The 24,255-nt window shown below is 44.9% G+C and overlaps 1 long non-coding RNA gene across 1 annotated transcript; it reads right to left on the bottom strand.

Annotated features, from left to right (window-relative positions):
* Positions 1–19,431: 19,431 nt before the first annotated feature.
* LOC142790438 (uncharacterized) lies at positions 19,432–20,987 on the bottom strand. The gene is made up of 3 exons (XR_012889522.1): positions 20,917–20,987; positions 19,949–20,062; positions 19,432–19,653 (listed from the first exon to the last, which is right to left on the bottom strand). It is a non-coding gene; the product is annotated as an uncharacterized LOC142790438 (long non-coding RNA).
* Positions 20,988–24,255: the final 3,268 nt, after the last annotated feature.

Here is a 24,255-nt window from a genome sequence, read left to right as displayed (position 1 = left end):
TTGGTTTCTCCAGCAAAAACCATTTTCTTGGTTTCTTCTACGAAGATGTAATTGGTATTTCAACGTATTTATGCTTTGCTAAAGGGACAAAAATCTAGAAAAATTAACAGGACACCTATTTATTACTCCTTTCTTTTTTTTCAGTAAAACAATTCAAGTATTACTAGCTCAGTGGAAGCTTTACTCAAGTTACCAGAAAAAAGTCGAGAGCTATTACGAATTATGTATTACGTGGAAATGCCGAGCTTCTAGTGACCTGCACTTTTCTAAAAAAAGGTCTGTCGTTATGTTATGGCAAAAAAATCGCCGTCTATCACACTGTTGTCACTCGGCCTAACCTGCCGACGTGCTGTCACGAAGCTGGCCGTCCAGAACTCAGGTCACTCTAAATGCCCCAGCGCAGCACGAGCTGAGCGCTGTTGCTGACGGGAGTGGCTACTATGTGGCCTCGGACCTTCCCAGACCAATCTTGATCAACTGTAGTAACGAACAGAAACTCATATTCATCGCAGCTTTAACTGTCGCTACAAACGAACACCAAAAGCCTCCGATTTTCGTTTGGTTAGATTGAACATTCGCGATAAATAAGTCACTCCACGTAGGTACGCTTTTCTCCGCGCTGCTGCACTACCTCGAGTGCCATTTAGTAACGCTTGAAAATGCAGACAGTGCTCACCACCCATCTGGCTAATTGCTACGTGCAACAAAGTATAGAAAAATGAACCCCGGCCTTGTTCGTCATATTTTTTCCTGCAACGTGAAGTTGCGAAACTGTGCGTTTCCAATGGCTGCGCAGATGTCTTCATTCGAGCAACGACATGCTGCGCATGATCCTGATTGATTTGTGGGGTTTAACGTCCCAAAACCACGATATAATTATGAGAGACGCCGTAGTGGAGGGCTCCGGAAATTTTGACCACCTGGGGTTCTTTAACGTGCACGCAAATCTGAGCACACGGGCCTACAACATTTCCGCCTCCATCGGAAATGCAGCCGCCGCAGCCGGGATTCGAACCCGCACCCTGCGGGTCAGCAGCCGAGTACCTTAGCCACTAGACCAACGCGGCGGGGCCTGCGCATGATCCTGACATTCTCGTCCATCCATTGCCTTGACACAAAACTTCATTATCATTAACGTGAGCCACTAATTACAAATGCATAGTTTCTGCATTACATGCGACGTGCACTAATAACAAGTATGCCCCCAAGGATGTCGCGTGTAAATGACGTTTTGAATAATCGGGCTTCGCTGCTCTATACCTGCCCGTTATTGCGCACTGCTCTTCAATGTAACATGAGTGATTGGCTCGCTAACTAAGCTGCATAACATATATCCCGGTTGAAACTACCAACGCTATTTAAATGGTGTGCAGTTATGTTTTAGAGAAAGGATGACTATAACACCTAGCAAAAAGTGACGCCAACGGCACGCAAATCATTCTGCTTGTTTTAAATTCGAAGCATTTTTAGCGAACATCAGCGACTTTCTATCTATCTATCTATCTATCTATCTATCTATCTATCTATCTATCTATCTATCTATCTATCTATCTATCTATCTATCTATCTATCTATCTATCTATCTATCTATCTATCTATCTATCTATCTATCTATCTATCTATCTATTTACGACATTTAGCGCTCCTGGTCGTTTCGATAATAGTATCAATACCAAAAGTGGTATGGCATAACATTACTGTATGGCGAGCATAATTAACTACTCATAAGATGAAAATCGTGACAAGTATGTCATGAATGTCATGATTTACATATCATGGCCTTGCTGCTCTAGCGGTGGTTTGGTTCACATGTGATATTGCAAAATTGGTATCGTGTGGCATGACTACAGGGAGAACATAGGAAACAAACCCCAACGTGACAATGCCTGTTATATCCCTAACATTCCTGTCATATGAAACATGACTACATACTACGCTCACAGCGTGTTCGCAGTCGTTTCGCAAGCTCCACATACACGAAATTTGGTATCAGGTGACGTGATTAGATGACGAAAATAAATGAAACGTCCGAACATAATAATCATGGCATGGAAGTCATGTACGGCATAGAGTTGCTTGGATAACGGCATGTGGAATCGCAGAATGTTGGCGAATGCGGAGAAAACGTAAATTGAAACAGAGCAGTTTAATACACGCGGCTCACGAAGGGGGCCAAAAACTTTTGGATATACTTTTAGTGTGGCCCGGAAGCGCACAGCCTTGCGTATATCTGCGCTTCGAAAAGACCACCGAAATACTGCCTTCAGTACGCGACGATGCATCTTCGCGTATCTGCGCGATCAGTGATGGTAATAGAAGCAATTTAAGGGTATGCAGTAGTGGTAGATGCATTCGTATCAGTTTTATGTATAGTAGGGAGAACTCCTAACATGTCAATAAGAAGTAAAAGTCGCGTATTAGTAAACCACATCCTGGAGTAATGTTGCGCGTCGTAAAAGTAAATTCTCCCTCCAATATTGTTATACTAACGAGTGCATTGACGTATATTTATTTACATCATCATTCATATACTTCGGTGATTTTCACCAGAGACATTTACACATTTGTATTAGAGCGTACTAGAAACGCTTGTAGTACGCTCTATGTATATATAGAAATCCCTTTCGGCAACACAGTCGCAGTGTTTTCCAACGATGTGACTCGCAGAATAGCGACGAACCTTGCCGTTGTCACGTAAACACCGCACCTCACAGACAAGCAGCCTCAGCAAATCTAATTCATCGTCAGACATGCGAAAGCGTGGTTACGGTCTTCCTTTAAGTATCAGGCGTGATGGGCCTGGCGAACAGTCGACGTAATGTAGGTATCAACTCACTTGGTCGATGCTCAGGCTGAAATGCGATAAATCTTTGTTGTACACCGTTTCTACTAAAGTGCGCGGAATGTTCTCCCCTGTCATGTTTATTTTAATAACAGACACGCGTTCTTGGCAGTAACACAGCAAAACAAGCTCAAGTAAGCCACTGAACACTGCCTTGCGCGTGTTTGTTGGCGAATACATTTCCAACCAAAAGCACGAGTGCGGCCTTCTTGTTTACACGAGAGGTGGCGCTTACCTTCTCGCAAATGCTCATATAACACTCTCTAATTTGCTGAATAGGAATGCATAGCTTGCCTCACTAGATGACACTCTAACGTGACCAGTTTACATATTCAATTCAATGCTTACGTTTTGGCATTGTTTGACAATGGTGCTGAGAACATAAAAGCTGCATGTAGTGACTGGCGCTTTGTTTACAAGCATTAAATCACTGTGAATGATTCGCGCTTCGCAGGAAGTATAAAATCATACACCTTAGTGGGGCTGACATTGTATTGCACGGCATACCAATAAGCATCTAAGGAAAGCCTGGTTTTGCACTGATCTATATGAGCGCGTTGTATCTGCATGAATCCATGCCTCGTTTTAGTTGCCCATCGTATTTCACGCCCCTCACTTCAATTATGATAATTAAGAAATGCAGCGAAGCTCTGTAACCATTGGGTCTGCCGCAGCCACAAATACATAATGGACCCATCCTGTATAACGTAAATGTCCGGGTGCAAAGAAAGAGACTGACGCTGAAGAGGGATTACTGAGAAGATTCGTTATTCGAACCTAGCGCTTCCAAAGCATCTGCCACAGTTGGCAGAGATGTGCGATTGCGTAACAACTGCTTTTACGCCCACTCGAGCTTGAAGGCGCCAACACACTTTTTTTTTTCTCTTCAGTAACGATGTATTGTTATCTCTTGTTTTCTGTAAGTCTTAGTAGGGTAGTTTGGGTCTGCTGTACACTTTCCGTGAGGGTAAGGAATGTTCCGGTCCTAGACCCCACTAGTAATCAAACAGGATTACTGAGGAGCCCGCCATTGCTAATCCCCACTGCCCGTACAACCTGCAGTCGTAAGCGCGAAAGCACAAGTACAGCAACATACGTGTTCGCAGGATTTGTATTTCAGCAGCGCAGGCATTAGGTTTCGTGATGGTGGTGGACACTGCGGGCATAATGGGAGAAGACTGGATATTTCTGAAAGAAAGTTTGCTTGCTTCTAAGCAACTGGTATTTCATGCTTCAGTGTCGTTTTCGCAAAGAAAAGCTTTTGAAACTCCCTTTAGGGCTAGTGGTATTCTTGCCCCGACGTTATATTTTTCGCGCGAACAGGAAAAAAAAAGAAAGACCTATTAGTGACACATAAATTCTTTTGCTTGGCAACGAGTTCAGATTATTCAGATCGATGATTGACTAGCTATGCTACGGCTACTCGCATGCGCTGCAGGTGATTTGTCTTTTCCGTGGTTTCCCGAAATAAAGCCAGTTGATGTTAAGTGCTTGCGCTGTGCACTGTCCTCTTATAATTTTAGCCAGTTCTTCCCTTTCTTCCTGTTTACGATGAAAAAACGACGTCTGGGAAAACTGCTGAGATAAGCTGATAATATATTTATAGTAACGCACCAGGAGCATTGTGCAGCAACCTGTAGCTATACTTCGAACGATTGTGCAAGGTATGCTGCAGCACAATAGTGCGGTTGTACAGCGGTTTTCTCTAAGAACCAGCATATCTGGCAACGAAGAAAATTCTATGCGTTGAAATGCATCAGAATTGTTTAACAACGAAGTTATTGTGCAGTATTGGCGGCTATAGCTTGGCTATATTTCTGTCGACTAAGTGTTATTCTTCCTCCTCTTCTTCTTCCTCTTCGTATTATTACGTATTATTATTATTATTATTATTATTTAGGTTATTGTTGGTTTTGTTGCACAAATTGTATATCGCTTCTACGAGTAGTTAATACAGATATCAAGCCACTCGTATTTTTTCGTTTACTGCACTGTGACATTGTCAGCTTGTCAATACAAGCTTGCATACTGTGCCGTCGGAATGTCCCTTTATCGCAGTAGCGAAGAAACATATATGTAGGCTTGCAATACAATAAATAGTTAAATATTTCAAGCAATTCTTGCAGCCAATCTAACCTTTGTCAAGCCTTTCATGCCCGGAAACAGTGATAACGCTTGCAGAAATCATAAAAGGGTAAGTGCCACAGATATAGGGCAAATGCCACTACAAACGACTGGTACACTGATTAAAGGCTACAGTTAGTGCAACAAATGAGGATGTACCATCAAATTCTGTATAACCTATCAGGAAGCAATCGTCATCATGCGTACCACAAAAATTGGGTAGGTTAATCCCACTACATCTATCTTCCGATAAATTGAATAAAACAATAGCTGGTTCGGCAAATGGCGTACACTTTACTATGCATGGGTTGCACGTACGTCATATCTGGGAACGCGAGGACCGAAAACAGCTATGTATAGAACCATCTGGAATCACAGACTAGAGATTTGCAGCAGCGAGACGTATTCTTCAGACACGCCACTGGCTTCAGCAAAACCATTTGCGCTATTTTGGGATATGGTACAAGAAGGGAAGCCTCTGCATACTTCCAAAGGCAAGGCACAGCCACGCGCAAAAGTGATTAGCGGGCCCACGATGATAATAAATAAGTACGTGCGAACAAGGATGTCTGAAAAGTGCTGCAGCTCCTGACTTGCGCGCGTTGAAGAAACATAATCGTGCCTGCAATCTTCGCTTCAACACAGGTAAATGTATTCTTGAGATATGTGTGGGTTTAAGGCATTCAATTACTGATGTGATTACGTCGCTTGTCTATAATTCTGCCTAGATATTCACAGCGACGTAAACACGAGCTTTTCCCATTGAACAAACGCATCTCGAGTTGGTCAATCTAGCCTAATGGTGTAGAATTTATGAAGCTCTTCTCTTTTTAAGGCAAACCTGTTATTTCAATGAGCAACGCAAACACAGACTGGGCATCGAGCCTAATGCTGGGCAACGGCAGTCATGACCGAGCACTGCTGCAGCATCTGTGCGTTTTCACCTCTGTGAAAACCGACGAAAGAGCAAACTCGATGCTGTCGTAGTGGGCACGCCATTCACATGACAGGGTGCGAAAGGAAAATTGCGCCTACCAGACACCACTAAAATTTCCCCCACCACGCTTTAACACGGGTTCACACCCGCCAAGACAATATCCTGCCGACGCCCATGCATCTAGAGGAAGACAAAGTTATACTTTGGCCACGCATCTCGTAGGTGACAAAACAAAAAAGCAGGTTTCGACAGTAATCGGAAACGGTTTCACTGACTTTGCTTAAAACGATGATACGCAGCGATAGAAGGTGCTTTGTTGCTAAGCTCTTCTCCGAACTGCTCATAATGTAGTGGTGGCCGTTCAGTGACTCGCGATCCTCATTTGTTGCAGTGTGAACTCAGTTGTTGAAAACACCAAAATAATTCACAATATCGCCGTGTGTCACGGCAGGCAGAAAATCGACGTTCGGTGCATGCGTACTTGCCGGTGTTCATATTTTGAGAGTTCGTGCAAGCAACGCACCCGAGTCGGCCCTACAAGCTCTTGAAAGTACGGCAGCCAAAGCGCGTTGACATTATAAATCGAACGACGCCGACAAGCTCCGACGCGGCACTAAAAGCTGCATGCGCAGCCCAACTCCATGTTTATAAACATGGCACTCGCTCACTTTGCGTGCCGGAAATCACGTCACGTGCAACCCAATATAGTCACATTATTGTATGGTGATACTTTAGAATAATGAAAGGAGGTGGTATAGTAGTAACTCAAAGTTAAAGAAATAGTACAAAATAAAGAGAAGTGATACCGCTTACCGGATCATCTCAAGCGAGGGCTTCTTGGTCAACTTGTGTGTAAGAGTGGTATGATCAAGGTGCAATAAAACTAAGCGAACACCTCAAAGGTTAGCAAATAGTGTCTATGTAGTAATGAACAGCGATACAACGTATCTTAATAAACATAAAAATACATTAACCTCACAAGGTGAATTACGCCACAAGCTCGGCTAACCAATTCCATGTTAACCTCTCTGTATCTTGCTTTTATTTATTTATCTCTCTCCACTGTTTCATCGGTGTCCGTGAAGTAGAGCTGGTTGATTGATTTTGTTTAGGAAGCACTGACTTCCATCAACGATACTTTTCTTTCTTTTATAACATGCCTCCCTGGCCTAGCAGCCTGCTGGCGTCATCTCACAAAAGTCTCCTTGGGAAAGCGGACACAACATAATATTCCTCATTAATACCTGCCTCCCCCTCCCCCAATTGGTGAATGAGTCAGGGGTTCATTTTCTCCTCACCCAAACGAAACTTCCAGACTTTTCAAAATGTGTTCATTGAATAAAGTATTATGCAAAGTCTATTTAAAATATTAGACTTTAATACTGCCGTTACTGCTCCCGAGTAAAAATTTCAGTGCGCATAAAGTTTACGAGGCATAATATAGTGCCACGCGCGTTTTTGTTTTGGTTTAGCTTTATTCGTTTACGCCTGCAAGTACTGCAAGCCGTCCAGGTCCGGACAGCGCCTTCTTTTCAAGAAGATTCTTGATTGTAGCAGACAGTTTTGTAAATAATGCCCGCAAGACGCGAACAGTCAAGCTTATTCCAGAGCTTGCGCGCCCACCAGTCCACGGGAAAGTTCGATGCGTGATGTATTAAAGGCGGCATGTCCCAACGATGACCAGCTCAAGACGGCCGACGCGTGCGTTGCTTGCTGCAGTGTTTATTGCTTGCTGTAGTCTTACTTTCCTCTCTTTTGCACAATTTCGGCCAAACTGAGAGTTTTATGTTGGACTTGCCAGCTTCTGCCTTAGTCAACGAAGGAATTACATGACAATAGTGTCTCTTGGGAAAAAAAAGGAAAGTACAGCTCCATTAGCTCTTCTTCCAGGTATCTCCAACAGATCAACGTAGAAAGAAAAAAAAGGTATGTGGATGTTATTTTTATTACACTCCTTGAAAATATTTTATAAACATGGTCAGTAGGCCCCTACCCCACAGTGGTGGTATCACCCTATATACAGCATGTCTTTTGTATATATACGTCTTTTGCATGTCTTTTGTGTATATATTGCTACGGTATGAGCCGGGCTGTAGTATGTGCCGGGAAGGTTGAAGAGAAAGACGACGTTGTCTGGTGCGGCCTGAGGACTCCTTCTTTACCGCAACTGCCGAACTTCATCCTCACCCTGCAAATAAATCCACATATCCTTTAATTCAACCGTAACAGTTTTGTGATGGAGGCGCTGGGTAAGCAACCAAGCAACACGACGCTTCAAGCGCCTGATCTACGACGAAGCCGCCACCTTGCTGGACTTCCCCCGTTATCACTGGCAGCTGAGATGTCTCACGGCGAAGAAGGAAACCGGATCCCCGCAGCTGCAGACCTTCTACCAGTCCCAGCAGCACCGCTAGTGCCAGGTTCGCGTGTGGCTGGTCCCTGGTTGCGTCAGGATCTGATAGTGCCTCGCACATTCGGTGGCAAATATGGCGAGGACGTGGACGCCTGGCTCACACGCTACAAACAGGTGAGCAAATACTACCAGTGGGACGCGGTGACCCAGCTGACCCGTGTAGTATTTTTCTTAACGGACACAGCACTCGTGTGGTACGAGAACCACGAAGATGCCTTCACGTCATGGGATCGCTTCGTTTCCGAAATAAGAGCGTGCTTTGGAGACTCCGTAGTTAAGAGAAAGCAGGCCGAACAAACGTTACTGCAGAGAGCTCAGATCGCAGGAAAGACGTGCACGACCTATGTAGAGGCAATCTTGAAGTTCTGCAAGATTGTCAGCCCTTCTATGTCAGAGGAAGACAAAGTTGGCCACCTGTTGAAGGGCATTGTCGAGGATGTGTATCAGTTCCTCATCAGCAAAGACAGCCTTGCTACTGTAACCGACGTCATAAACCACTGTCGCATATTCGAGACGCTGAAGATGCGACGTATCACTCCCAAGGTCGGTCACCTACCGAATGTAACCACCGTGGCAAGTGTTGACGAATACACGCCGCTTGATCTCGCGTCGACAATACGTCAGATCGTTCGAGAAGAGCTCACTCGACACGCTCGCCCGACACCGTACGAAGCTACACCCGCACTGCCTCCCTCTCGCCCTCCCGTGTCAATTGCGGCAGCAGGCATCGACGACTGCAACTACAGGCCACCCTCACCACCTAGGTCACAGCGCAATAACTACCCGCTGCCGAGGTACGAAGACCGCTTCAGTTACCCCCATCAGCCAGCCAACACCTATTACGACCCGAAGTAAGATGTACCTGTACCCCCACCACGTCAGCGCAATGCCTTCCAGGAGTACAATGCATACCGCCAAGCCCTGTGTGCTACCGTTGCGGTATTGCCGGGCATATAGCTCGGTTCTGTCGTCGACAGAGAGGGCCGACATCCCGATATCATTCCCCATCAGAGTTTCCGCCAGCGGGCACTGGTCAGAAACACGTTCATTGGCCCGCCTATTCCAGGAGTACCTAACGGCGGGGAAATCACCATGGCAGTTCTCCCACTTCTGACTGTAGTTTGACGCCTCAATATGGCCGACTGCATCGTTCCCCTTCGCCGGGACGACGCCTGTCATCACCACCGCCGCCGGGAAACTAGCCAGCGTGACCGATGGAGGTGAGGTCGCACAACAGGATTTGTCTCAGATGCCTCCGCCAGTTATAATGTCGGAGAACAAGATACGTGTGGAAATAGATGGCTTTTGTACAAGTGTTTTGGTGGACACTGGTGCTACAATATCAGCTATGAGTCTTTCTTTCAAAAGTTGCATTGGCCGCAAAGTTATGTTTTTTTGGGGCGAATCAACAAGGTTTCGTGGTGTTGGCGGGGAAGTACTTCATCTTGTCGAAGTTTGTGCCGTCAATGCCTTATTGGCAGGAAAGGTGTTCCCAACAGAGTGTCTTGTGCTGCAACGTTGTACCCACGATGTGATTCTCGGTCTTGACTTTCTCCAAGGATGTGGCGCTTTCGTCGATTGTGGAAGCGGTGAACTTTCCGTTAGTGGTGGCATTGTTCCTGCCGTCGTCGATGAGGCGCCGCAGGCCGCGAAGGATGGTCTGATTGTTTTCGACGAGCTAACAGTGCCGCCATGATCAATGAGGTCAGTTGCGGTGTTCGCCCCAGAATTTTCCACATCTTTTGACGCCATCGTTGAACCTGCCATGGTTCAATGTGCTAAGAAAGGCATACTCGTCCCTCGTTGTTTGGTATCTCTTGATGAAGGAGCGATCTTTCTGTGGGCACTGAACTGTTCGCCAATGCCGGTTGTGCCCCCTTGAGGAATGAAGCTTGGCGTCTTCAATGATTCCACTGAAGGTTCTGTAGCGGTCATTAACAACGATGGAAGCAAGAAAGGTCCAGTCTCTGGCAAGCGCAGTTGCTCTTACGAGTTGCAGATCCTAGGTATCATGAGCGCCACTTTGCGGTCACACGAGCAGCAGACGTTACACCATCTGTTGAGGCGACATGCTTCTGTGTTTGACTTTTGCCAAGAGGAGAAGCCACTACCTTTACCATGTTCTCGCGCTCACCATAGGATTCACACCAGCACTGCCCATCCGATCCGACAAAAGCCTTACCGAGTGTCGTCATCAGGACGAAAAGTTATTGCCGACCAGGTTCAGGAAATGCTGAAGAAGGGTGTCATTGAAGAGTCGTGTAGCCCGTAAGCAGCACCGGTCATCTTGGTTAAGAAGAAAGATGGTGCCTGGCGGTTCTGCGTTGATTACAGAAGACTCAACGCCGTGACGAAAAAAGATGTATATCCGCTGCCTAGGACTGACGATGTTATTGAATGCTTAAACTTGGCTTCGTACTTTTATTCAATAGACCTACATTCAGAATATTGGCAGATACCTATGTACCCTTCAGACAAGGAGAATACCGCATTCGTTACGCCTGCTGCACTGTACCAATTCATTGTGATGCCGTTTGGGCTTTGCAACGCCCCCTGCCACTTTTGAAAGGTTTATGGACTCTGTCCTTCGTGGTCTTCAATGGGAGGTGTGCTTATGCTACCTCGATGACGTCGTCATTTTTGGGCGTACGTTTGAAGAGCACAACGTCCGTTTAAGCCTTGTTTTAGACTCTGTCGGAAAGGCTGGCTTGATTTTCAACTCTAAGAAGTGCCGGTTGGGTGAACGACAAGCTTTAGTCCTCGGTCACCTAGTTGACAAAGATGGTGTCAGGCCGGATCTCCACAAAATCGAAGCAGGCGGCACATTCAAACCACCCCAGACACTGAAGGAACTTCGCAGCTTCTTGGGCCTATGTTCCTACTTTCGCCGCTTTGTGCCCCGGTTCGCGGACGTACTACACCCACTGACGAGCTTGTTGCGAAAAAACAGCCCATTCGAATGGACACCTGATTGTGATGCCGCATTTTCTGAGCTGAAACTTCCACTGACATCTGAGCCTATACTTCGTCATTTCGATCCTTCTGCTCCTACAGAAGTGCACAGTGACGCAAGTGGCATTGGCATCGGAAGTGTGCTTGTTCAGCGCCATGATAATGCAGAGCATGTTGTTGCTTATACGAGTCGATCTCTAAGCAAGGCTGAAATGAATTATACGGTGACAGAGCAAGAATGTTTAGCAGCTGTATTCGCCATTCGGAAGTATCGATGTTACCTCTACGGTCGTCCATTCACGATTGTGACAGACCATCATTCATTAAGTTGGCTTGTTACCCTCCAAGACCTTTCTGGCCGCATTGCTCGATGGGCTTTACGCCTTCAAGAATTTGACTTCAGCATTTCGTACAGAAGTGGACGCCGTCATTCGGACGCTGATTGCCTTTCCCGTCTGCCTATGACCACGATGGAGGACAGTGCCGATACCCTCGACATCTGTTTTGCTGCGGTCTCTCACACGTTTCCTGACGCCAATATGTTCGAACGAGAACAATTGAATGATTTATCTTTAGAGCCTTTGTTCGTTGACGATCGGAATCTCAAAGGAAGTGGTCGCTTTCACATTCGTGATGGACTGTTGCGCAAAACGAATTACTCAGCAACCGGCGCACGTTATTTACTGGTTGTACCTCAAAGTCTTCGATGCGACGTTCTCCGTACTATGCACGATGATCCAATGTCAGGACAACTTGGGTTCATACACACCCTGCATCGAGTGCAGCAGCGTTTTTACTTGCCTCGAACGCGAGATTTTACGAAACAATACGTCTCGAGCTGCAAGAACTGCCAGCGTCACAAACGGCCTACTAGTGCACCGCACGGCATTCTTCACCCCGTAGAACCGCCTACTACACCTATCGAGCAAGTGGGCATCGACTTATTGGGCCCGTTTCCGCGCTCTTCAAACAACAACCGCTGGATAATAGTGTGCGTCGACCACCCTATCGGATACGCCGAAACCGCTGCGGTACCATCTTCTACAGCTGATGGCGTCGCTGCCTTTTTGTTACGCTCCATTGTTCTTCACCATGGTGTACCTCAAGTAATCATCAGTGACCGTGGTCGCCAATTCATCGTGGACGCTGTGGAAGAATCGCTTCGCCTCTGCACTTCACAGTTCAGACATTCGACACCATACCATCTCTAGACGAATGGTCTTGTAGAACACACCAATCGAACTCTTACTAACATGCTCGCTATGTACGTCGCATCCAGTCACAAAAACTGGGATGAGATATTACCATTTATTACTTACGCATACAATACAGCGAAGCCCGAGACCACGGACTTCACGCCCTTCTACATGATTTACGCTCGATCACCACGCAGCTCCCTTGATACAATCCTCCCATTTAAGCTCCATACCAATGAGTCCGTGGCCAAAACATTGTGCCGGGCTGAAAAAGCCTGCCAAATTGCTCGCTTGCGCACACTGGCATCACAATATCGCTCTAAGCAACGGTACGATCAACGCCATTATGCCATTTCATTCCGAAAAGCTGAATTCGTGTGGTTGTGGACCCCCCAACAAAAACCTGGTTTCCATCTTTACCGCGACTGCCGAACTTCATCCTCACCTTGTAAATAAATCCACATATCCTTTAATTCAACCGTAACAATATATATATATATAGGCAGGCATGGTGGTTGAGTGGCCGTAGCGTTGCATATAGTCCAGTAGATCCTCCGTGAACGTGGTTTATTTCGACGTTTCGGCCTGAAGACCAGACTCTAGGCCGAAACGTCGAAATAAACCACGTTGTGACCGCTCACGGAGGATCTACTGCACTATATATATATATATATATATATATATATATATATATATATATATATATATATATATATATATATATATATATATATATATATATATATATATATATATATATATATATATATATATATATATATATATATATATATATATATATATATATATATATATATATATATATATATATATATATAATCTTTTCTATCCCAATACATTACAATTCGATCTAATAATTTTCTATATACTTTCCTTCACTTGATTGTCTGGTAGCTCTCATATTGTGTCAAACACTAAAAACGAGCCCTTAAGTATGCATTTCTTTCCATTATTCATTTACGATGTTCTTGTACTGGCAGAATTGGTGCATTTAGGTTGTATACGAGGGACTATTGGTCAGCTGCCAGCTCTTAATAAGTTCATGAGCTACGTGACGCCAAACAGGCTCATAAAGAATGTCCCATACTCGCCGCCTTGCTAACTGCTGGCACTAACTGACCCTCCCACGTTTAAAATATACATATATATCCAATAAAGTGGCTGGGGGGACAGCCGCCATCATAGCTCAGTGGTAGAGCATCGAACGCGTTATTCGAAGGTCGTAGAATCGGTTCCTACTCACACCAAGTCATCATTCCGTCCTCTTTTCTTTCTTCACATTTACCATACCATTCGGCCTAATAGCATCCCCTATACTTTCCTTGGCATTCTTGCCTGTTATATCTCTTCAGTTTGTGCCAAACACGGAACAATGATCCCTTGATAGACACTTCTTCCTCTCTCTCTCTATCAATAATATATATATATATATATATATATATATATATATCAGTTGCTGCTTACTCTCTTCTCACAATAGACTTGCCACTGTTCCGCACATTTTTTTTTAGTGTCGGATTTGTGCCCAATTATGTTTGTTGCACTGGAAATGTTTTCTGTGTATGGGCATAGGTTCTGCGTTTTTTGGTGCTTTTTCTATTGTATGTTCTGCAACTTTTAAACAAACTACGGCACGTCGTTGAGGTAAAGCCAGCTGGCTATCTTTGGTTGATGTCGACTTCATATGCTATAATGACTGTATTCGGTTCCCACTGTCGTGTGTGCACTATGAAATCGCCTTTTCTTTTTTCTTGTTATCGCCTGTTAACTTCAACTTATATTGCAAACCGCGTCATATTTTTATTGTGCTGATGCGCTTTGTAACGCGTGAATTAATTTTGTGTGATCTGTAAAATTTCACCAATTACCCCCCTTACTCAATGCCCTGTAAAGGGCCTGTAAAGAATTTTAAATATATATATATATATATATATATATATATATATATATATATATATCGGAACAAATTGCAATTTGTTGGTCTTTGGACACCCACTGAAAAGCTTTTCTTCCGGAACAAATGAGCGGAGAGTTATTACGTGACAACTACCCTGGATGGAAAATACTGACTTTTGCGAAAATCTGCTCCGAAGAATTGCTCGCGTTTTTCGCGCAGATCACGCAGTCTCGCATGACCTTTCTGACGCGCTTGATACAGAGCTACTGATTGCAGCCGCGAATCAGCACCACTGTTGCTACAGTAATTCGACACGCCTCGAGCGAGCGCTCCTGACTTGTGGTGCTGTGCTACCGTTCCGCGATGCATTTTTTAATCGTATGAAGCCTACATAGAAGGGAGGGATGCACTGTGCATACCGCTGTTCTAACGTTCATTCGGTGAAAGCGCGCTATCATTTTCACTGTTCCTTTATTTTCAAATTGCTAAAGTCCACATGTATGACCGGAGTGCGTATAACTCATCTAATATGATTTTATCACCTTAAAAATCCCTATTGAATAGAAGTCACGTGTTTCAGGGATAGCTGTGTACACTTATTGTACAATACAGTGCATAGCAGTTGAACTCTTTTATACCGGGTGTTCAAAATTAAGCTTTATGATTTTTTTAAAATTAGGCGCTCGAAGGCACGTGAGAACCACTTGTGCAAATAAGTTAAGCGGCCAGGGGGACAGAAAGTTAGATGATAATTATCGCTGTCAGCAGCCCAATTAACTAAAATTTAATAATTAACTTTTTACTGGCTGCGGTAAGTTGGCATGTTTATATTGAAAAAATGTAGGCAGTGGTGTTTGTACACAGTTTCAGTTGGAAGATTTTTTCTAGCACGCCTGTGTTCCGAGATATCCGGCTCCAAAGTTTAATTGTCTTTCGCACGATTACGCATGCAAGAGGGTGAGGGTCCGCGCAAAGCTCCTCCCTAAAGTGACGCATCTGTTGCGTGTGGTGTTTAGTGTGTGAAGAGGGTGGAAGCGTAGGCATAGGTGATAGCAATTACCCTTGCCCTCTTCGGCCGGCGAAATCAAAATGTGACAGCGCGGTGCGCCATGAGCCTTACGCATGATCCTGATGAACGCGATAACAGGAGACCATTTTTCGCGACGTTTTTTCGTGACTTTAGATCACACTGAGACATCTTCTTGTGAACGCGTTAGCAGGACCGTCCTGCACTAGGGTGCCTCCGGTTAGAGCACAGCGTCTCTGCATTGAAGGTCTACCAAGGAAATCCACGTGGAGTCCTTTCGAGCTAATATGGCTGCTTCTGGCGTGAGGTATTCTACCAAAGTAAAAGTAGACGTGGTGCTTGCAATGGCTGAAATGAATGGCAACGCTTCGTTAGCAATGGAGCTTTACGCGTCTCGCCACCCACACCGTCCCCTTCCAACAAGGCCCACTTTCACAAACCTGTTTCGACGCTTCTGCACAACAGGCTCTGTCCACCTTCCGAGACGGACCAGGAAGGCAATCGTCGATGAAGACTTTGAAATCGACGTTGTCGCGTGCGTAACCTCGATGCCAGAGCTCAGCATCCGACAGATTGCCGATCAGTGCGGTCGCAGCATCGGAACAGTCACAAATGTTTTAAGAAAGCACAAGTTCCATCCATATCACGTTTACCTTCATCAGGACCTAAATGAGGCGGACTTTGAAAGGCGAGTTGACTTCTGCAATTGGGGCCTCATCAAAACTGATCAAGAAAATGACTTTTTGCACAGAATAATTTGGACTGATGAAGCTCGGTTTTGCCGAAATGGAAGTGTTAATCTTCACAACGCCCATTATTGGGCACAAGAAAACCCACACTGGCTGAGGCAGCACAAGCATCAAGTTCGCTGGAGTGTGAATGTGTGGTGCGGCATACTCGGGGACAGGATCATCGGACCTCACTTTTTTGAGGACAACTTGAACGGAAAGATGTACACAGAAGAAATATTAGGTGTTGTCATTGATGATCTTGTCTGCAGTCTTTCCCTGAATGACCTGCGCCAAGTATGGTTTCAGCACGATGGAGCACCACCACATTTTTCTACCAGGGCGAAGAACTGGTTGGACAGACGTTTTCCACAACAGTGGATTGGGCGCGCAGGAGCGATGTTTTGGCCACCAAGATCACCTGACCTTTCTCCGCTCGACTTTTTCCTTTGGGGCTACGTTAAAGATCGAGTTTACGTAACAGAGCCCAGCGATGTTAATGACATGAAGGACAGGATAACATCTGCCTGTGCGAGTATTCCTGCAGAAGTACTGCGCCGAGTCATCGAGTCGACGCGACAGCGGTTCATGCTTTGCGTTGCTGCCGAAGGCAGGCATTTTGAACACTTTTTGGGGCATTGACGTCTTGAGAGGTGAAGAGTTTCGATGAGATTTGTGCATGACCGAAATATGCTTATGTAGCAGCAGGAAATATGCGTTAGCAAGGATAAAACTGTTTCAGTTATTATTGGTGGAGTTGTTGCTCTTGTTTCAATAAAAGTTACAGTACTCGGACATCAGCAGTCACGCTATTCGCGTAGCCCAGGCAACGACCACGCATGCTTCTCTAGTGATTATTACGCACGCGCACTGGCATCCAGATTCTCCGCTCGCACCATTATCTCGGCATGGTATCTGCCACTATCGTTAGAGGCTCTGCAGTTGCGTGTTACGACACTGGTTGCAAGCGTTCTTCGATTTTTGATTTCGACGGCCGAAGAGGGCAAGGGTAATTGCTATCACCTATGCCTACGCTTCCACCCTCTTCACACACTAAACACCACACGCAACAGATGCGTCACTTTAGGGAGGAGCTTTGCGCGGACCCTCACCCTCTTGCATGCGTAATCGTGCGAAAGACAATTAAACTTTGGAGCCGGATATCTCGGAACACAGGCGTGCTAGAAAAAATCTTCCAACTGAAACTGTGTACAAACACCACTGCCTACATTTTTTCAATATAAACATGCCAACTTACCGCAGCCAGTAAAAAGTTAATTATTAAATTTTAGTTAATTGGGCTGCTGACAGCGATAATTATCATCTAACTTTCTGTCCCCCTGGCCGCTTAACTTATTTGCACAAGTGGTTCTCACGTGCCTTCGAGCGCCTAATTTTAAAAAAATCATAAAGCTTAATTTTGAACACCCGGTATTTTGTTTTAAACAAAACAAAAACAAATATGTTCAGGTCTGAAACATACATACATGCATACATTACATACATACATACATACATACATACATACGCGAAGATGATGGAGGAAGGAATTGACGAATTTGCCGCTCATTTCCCTACATGCGATCTATAGTTGACACACAGTATGAATTCATGCCCGAATTAAGAGGGAAAAGAACAGGCATTTGTCCTCATGCACCAATCCTGCCTCTATATTTGCTGGCTCCGCAAAAAAGAGAACATTCCACACAGAATGAGAGACTTCCTTTCACGCTACCACCGAGTAGAACACCGACCATGAAGGAAGAGCAGCTTAGTCAAGGCTCACATAGCGAGAACTTAAATACTCCACACAGAGGCAGGGTTTTTGGTATACCAAACTGTCTCATACGGGTGAACAGCCACCGGCTATACCCACGATCAGTGGAGCATAGACGATATAACTTGGACGTCATAATTTTTTACTCTACAGATCGAGATAGCATAGAGAAATAAAAAAAGGTGAAGAGCGGACACTCCCGTAGACCCCAGCGGCCCAATCGACCCTAGCACACCTGGTGGTTGGTGAGAGCAAATGGCGTGCACTTCCTGTTTCGGTTTCACTGGCGCAAATTTTGAATTTTTATTTTTTTTATTTTTATTTCGATTAGGTTATTATAAAGAGAGATGCAGGTAGTGATAATTCACTAAGATTTTATTCATCGCGCTTGTTCTTTTGTTCACTTGTTCTTTTGGAACAAGTGATCAATGTATATATCAGTCAAAGAGACAGAGTATCCGCAATGTTTTATTCAAAGGCAAGGTAGAGTCTGAGAATATAAAAAGCACAATATGACAAAGGTAGACAACAAATGCATCTCGCCTTACAAATAAATTGTAACAAATATTGTAACAAATACAGAGAGAACACAGACAACGCACACATTGCTAGAGTTGGCAGAAGCCGAGAAGCTGGTGAAGTATGACACACCGGGCCCGTGGGTAAGTAAGGATCTATGGCAAAAACACAGCGCACAATGCTGAAGAAGAAGGAAGAAGTGACATATACACAGCAATGAAGTCGCGAATCACGCCTGGGCTTAACCAAAATAATGCATAGAAAAAAAGAGTGCACAGAAACCACACGACACAATATAGCAGAAAGGCAAAGCTGCAGTGTGCTGGCTGTGCTTAAGAACAGCTAGCCCAAAATGAAAAAAAAAAGCAGACTTGATGCCTGCTTGTCCTCAGAAAGGTAGGGCTTTGCAGCTTGCTCCCTACGTGAAAGACAAACTTTATGCTAAACACTGGCAGGTCTTGTGGCTCTTCTTATCATCAAAAACTTAAGATCCCAAGTGATTTGCGTCTGGGTCTTGCTGTGACGCTTGCGAGCTAAAATAGATTGTAGTCATCACTTATCCAGAATTGTGGACCTTAATTGTTGTTACGAGAGCGGTATTACAGGGCTAATAAACAGCAGAAGGAAACCACTTTGGCTCATTATTTTTCACAAAGGCTCTACATCGTACGTTATCACTCACAAGCTATATAAAAATAAAATGGCAGCGTCCGCAGCCCCGTCAAACGCTACAAGTTTGGGTATTCTTGTGAAAATTTTGGTGGGTGAGATGAGGAGGTTGATGAGAAGCTAAAATACAAAAAGCGTGATAACGTGAACTGTGCCCACTTCATACTGTGTTCCTTACCCGCTCGAAGACATTTCAACAAGCGGTTTTGTTATCGATATATTACTTGAGCTGGAGAGATAAAGCATACGCAGTGACCAAGCGACCCACAGTAAAGTGTACAGTTCGCCCGCATTTGCTACAAAAATACAGACAGGATACCCAACACTCTTTTTAAGGTTATGCAAATCACTTCGAGCGAATACACAGTGTCCCTACTCCTCATAGCGGGTAACCAAAACAATGTATGCAACGAATGAGTGGTTAGTTTGGTGAGGCTGTCTCCGCAGTCTTTTGATAGTTTTCCGCTGTGCTGCTACTTTGGCTTGCAGATGTTTAATGGTTTGCTTGTACTCCATTGATGGAGACATTGTCGCTGGCACACAGGAACGCACTGCAATAAACAAAAAAATGGATGTAAAAGCGAAGAACAACTAATCCCATACGAGCACTTTCCTCGCTCTTTCAGACCCAAGGTGCACAACTTTCTGTGGTGCAAAGTTTTCGATTCCACTACCTAAAAACAAACCATTCACAATGTTGATAATGCACAAAAAAATGAAAATCACTGAGAGCCCACCCTTACATTTTGTAAGTGCACACGTAGTGTCCTTTTGAGGATAGTTTCCTCAGAATGTCCTAAACATAAAATAGCACATTAAAAACAGCTGCAATAAAAGCATAGTCACCATTTTCTCTAGGGCACTCAGACGTGGAGCTGTTGGCGGAGACATCTTCTGGAGGGTCTTGTGAAGCTTGTTCGGTGCCTTAGACAGTGCTGTCGGAACAATCTTGCGAGCGGCCTGCGGAACCAACAAACCCCTTTGAATGATTAGCTAATCGATGCACAATACAAAACCAGTGATACATCTCTGACCCATAAAACTCTGACTTACAAAGATATACGTCAAGACCACGTACAAAGATCTTCAGAAGTTTCCAGGCCGCTATCCCTTGTAATGCAATGGTATCGCGGCCTGGGAACTTTAGAACACCTTCGTGCGTACGCAGTATCAGCACAGTACATTGGGAAGAAAAATCGTAGTTAAAATTTGTGCGGTAAAAGTATATTGGAAACGTCAAAAAAATTTGTGAGCAGCTTGCACTAGTGGCACAAGGTTAGCGAAGAAACGAAGATAATGGCCACTTGGCTAGTCCAGATTTGCCTCCGGCACACCAAGAATTATTTGTGTTGCGAGCCTTCGGGAAACGTGTCGTGAAGCATGCGAGGCCCAGCGAACGCTTCTCAATATTTTGCACCGAGCCACCGAGCCTATGACCTAGCTGCCCAGCTATGCTCAGCCTACAGACGCTCGCGTCCGTGGCAGACGCAGCACGCGTCGCCTCGGCTTGACGCCGTGCCGCCTTTGCTATATTGCATACGTTGCACAATGTTCCCGTCTAGCCGCCGCATAGAGCCACAAACTTTCTTTTTAGCGAACCTCCCCGTCCCCACAAGCTACAGAAAAAGGTTACAACTGCGTGAATGAGACGCCACGTAAGAAACAAACTTGCACACACGAAGCGCAACGTGTGTGTGTGCATCTTTCTATGTTTGTCTTATTCGCACAGGTGTAACCGTTTTCTGAAAAAAAAAATGACCGAACAAGACCAACAACATGTCATTCAACAAGCTTCGCTTGAAAACGTGCCTCACCTGTTATCTCACGCACGAAAACACCGACGCAGCCGACGTTGTCGAAAGCGACGAAAGCTTCTCGCTGCCAGTCATGCACGGGCTTGTCGCTGGGTGGATGGTGTTTATGACAGTACGGCTGAAGAAAAATAATCACGTAAGGTGTGTTGAATAAATTGTTTTTATGTATAAAGAACATACTTAATTCGGGCGTATAATTATTATTTTGTGAAAACAATTTCGTTTCATTGATTATAACTGTGTTTTTTTGCGCTTGCGCCATCTGACGTTTGATGAGAGCACTAGCTGGTTACGTAATCGTGACGCACTTCCTGAGGCCAGGTTTCGCGGAGTGTCCTCTCTTGTCTTCTTCTTTCTCTATGGAGATAGCTTATCAAGTAAATAAAAGTGATAATCATTGCGAATGGAAAATGGCGAGCGGGGAGTCGCTCGTCTTTCTGACTTGAAAGAATGTCAAAATAAGGCCAGAGCGTAAACGCTAGCAAATAAAGGTGAGACTGCACTGATCAGCTTAAGTGGCATGTGTACAGACAAGTACAAGCGCGGTTGTCTCGCTTTTATTCGTTCCGCGCTTCTGTTTTTACTTTCATCTGTTGAATTTATTAAGAAACTATTGAAAGCTGCTGATCTAGCAAGTAACATATTGCCCAACTTCGCCATCAAAAAACAAAATCATTTAATCTCAACAAGGATGTCCCGTATATGTCTTTGTTCACTTCCCTGTACGCATTCATTTCGCGCTTATATCCACAAGAATGGCGCGTACAAACTCTGCTAGCAAAGCGCCGTTGCTACTCCTTGTTTAGCATGCTCCTTCACGCGCATTCTGAATCACAATAATGCAGGTGCACGAACTGCATGTTGTCTACCGCGGGATCTCTGTTCTCAGCGACCTGCACGCGCGCCCTACACAGCCACCTCGCCCGCATCTTGCGTCTGCCTCTAATTATAGCACACTTCCACCACCAATTCAAGTCCAAAAAGTTAGCGCCGGGTAAATCGCAATTTCCTGCCGCGCCACATTACGATTGCCCGTGTGCACGGCACATGCGTATATACGCAGAGCAGAGGCGGGAATTTCGCTGGCTCTTGATAGCGCGCCGCTTGCAGCTGTCACATAGGCCCACCAGTTAGGTCCATGCCCTCTCCCTCTTTCCCTTTGATTTGCTGACATTTACTCAAATACGGAAGCCCGCGAGTGGAGAGGTGGTCAGCTTACTGTCCCGGGTTTGTCATTGCGTGCGGTGATACGCAGTATTACACGGGCATTCATGAATTTCAGCAGTAGTGTCTGAGAATCTGCGTCGCGTGGAGCACTCTGAGTGCTGTGTTGATTAGTCAACGACCTTGGTAAGGGTAGGCCACATATCAGCGTTCACGTGCTTCTGGTTCGTCATCAGCTTCATCTCTGTTCGCGCTTAGAACAAGACGTAGAAAAAACGAAAGAAAGAAAGAAAGAAAAAAAGAAGGAAGGAAAGGAAGAAAAGATGAAAAAAATTGTTGAAGGAAAGCTTAAGGGAGCTTCAAGCTAGTGGTGCCAAGCATGGCGGAAGTGTGGTGCTGCGCAGTTTCCCTTACCCGTCTTTGGTATTTCTCCTTCTTTTTCCTCTATTTCTTTCTCCTTTTCGAGTGTCTTCTGTCTCTTCTCTGTTTCAATTTATTCGTTTTCTTCATCCCATTTTTCTATTTTCTTTCTCTCTGTATTTTTGTCTTGCTTCCTCTTTATTTGCGTATGAGAGCTCGGGCCCCTGAGGAGCTCCTGACTCAAAATGAAGGCAGAAATCAATCTGCGTTCACCAAGGGGTGGCACGTGCTTGTCTGCTCAGCTTATTTCCCAGGGGTAAAACTGACGTTGAAATTTTGAAATGTTGTACGGTTGTTTTCAGCGTAAACTTTGTCAAGGAAAGGAGTCACGACTGCTAAGGACTAAGCGCATCCGCTCTCAAATCTTTGGAAGCCCCGCCGCGGTGGTCTAGTGGCTAAGGTACTAGACCACCGTAGGTCGCGGGATCGAATTCCGGCTGCGGCGGCTACTTTTACGATGGAGGTGGAAATTTTGTGGGCCCGTGTGTTTATATTTGGGTTCACCTTTAAAAAACCCCAGGTGGTCGAAATCTCCGGAACCCTCCACTACGGCGTCTCTCATAATCATATGGCGGTTTTGGGACGTTATACCCCACATATCGTTAAATCCTTGGAAGGTATTCCCTGACGATAATAACGTATACGTTAACACAACTGTTAGAATGTTTCAGCATGTTATTAGAATCGCTGTCTACGTTGTAGCTACCATACTAGCCCGAAGAGATAGTTGTACAGATACCCCCATGCCTATGTTTCAGCCGAAGAACTTCATCCTCTTCTGAGCAGATCCGGCCGGTAGCGAGGCGTGTACTGAAATGAACAACAGAAAGAAAGTGAAGAAGAGAGCATTTCAATGTGGTGTCAATTGCATAATCCCGACACCAAGTCACAATAATATATCGTCCTACATGCTAACGAACTCCGTTCAAGTGTTCTTGCAACCTGCGCAGAGTGCGTGTGTTAGGTGGCGAGCCTCTCACAAGCGTTGTTGCTTGCGACGAAGGCTGCATAGATTGAGGCGACAACGAATTCCAATGGCCTCAAAAATTTTTGCGAATGATCGGCGTCGAGCAGTTCAGTGGGACGTCATCAATTAGCCAGAGTGACCGAGTTCAGCCTTCACCTAATCGAAACGGAAAGATGTTTTTTCCCCTTTTCACTCAAGAAGTTTCTTTTGTTTGATATTCTTTCCTGTACCCATATTACAAAAAGGAATGACAGTGCACTTCACAAACCAAAAACATGTTTTAGAAATAATGAGAGATTATCGAATGTATAAACCTTTCAGATAGGTGCTATCAAACGAATTCGAAACTACCGCAAGGATTCTAAGGATCGATATATTTACCACACGTACGTCACTTTCAGGCAATCTGCCGAGTTTATGTTCTTTTCTGGAACCTTAATTTATTTCTATTTTTGTTTATATTTTTAACACACTTCTGAGCGTGGGGTTTTTTGCTGTCTCAGTGTATAGGCGACTAACGTGCACGTGTAAGCCATTAGGAAACCATTAGGGGAAATATTTGTTTTGTTTGCAGTGAAACCTACTTAAGCGCAAGCATCCCTGAATGCCGAGTTCAAGGCAGCCAGCCTAGACATCATTTCCTAAAGGGCTTTCTTTTCAAATCCTGGTTTCGTAAGCACTGCTGGTGGAGCGCTGGATAAACGTCTAAGGGCGAAGTTTTTTCTCCTATTTTTTGCTATTATAGGGAGCAATATATTCGCTAAAGTCTGGCGCGATGGTATCCCTAT

The sequence above is a fragment of the Rhipicephalus microplus genome, unplaced genomic scaffold, assembly GCF_043290135.1.
Source record: "Rhipicephalus microplus isolate Deutch F79 unplaced genomic scaffold, USDA_Rmic scaffold_104, whole genome shotgun sequence".
NCBI classification, from domain to species: domain Eukaryota; kingdom Metazoa; phylum Arthropoda; class Arachnida; order Ixodida; family Ixodidae; genus Rhipicephalus; species Rhipicephalus microplus.
Note: the sequence above shows the minus strand (reverse complement) of the source record. Positions and strands in the feature narration are given on the sequence as shown.